Source organism: Crocodylus porosus, unplaced genomic scaffold, assembly GCF_001723895.1.
Source record: "Crocodylus porosus isolate Cpor-Errol unplaced genomic scaffold, CroPor_comp1, whole genome shotgun sequence".
Taxonomy (NCBI): domain Eukaryota; kingdom Metazoa; phylum Chordata; order Crocodylia; family Crocodylidae; genus Crocodylus; species Crocodylus porosus.
The window spans coordinates 16,406,575-16,407,050 of NW_017728921.1; positions in this window are offsets into that span (position 1 = coordinate 16,406,575).

A 476-nucleotide genomic window follows, 5' to 3' on the forward strand; every position below is an offset into this window, starting at 1 on the left:
TGAAAGAATGGTTTCTAAGTGTTCTCTTTTGGAAACCCCTTGTTAAAGTCCTTTTATAACTGTGGCAATTGCAGGTACATCCCAGCCACAGTCTTTGGGTTTGCCAAGAAGAGTCTGCTGGATAAGAAGCAGTTGTGCAGCCTCTTGAAATTGATTTTGACATCTTTGAGGACAGGCCGAAGTTGTCAGCGTGGCATGGCCAGGGAGAAGCAGCCATGGGGAAGAAGTTCTTCTAAGAGGTGCATGAACACATGACAGAGCAGTGATTCACAACCAGGGTGCCACAGTACCCAGCAGTTCCTTGAGATCTTTTCAAGTCTGCAGCACAGTGCTACAAAATGTTCGCACTGTTAGGTTTGCAAACATGACTGACAAGATAAACCCAGAGATTTCAAATAGAAATCCATAGTTGTGGTCTTTCTTCAAAGTTTCATAGTTTCATAGTAGCTAGGGTCAGGAGGAACCTGAACAGGTCA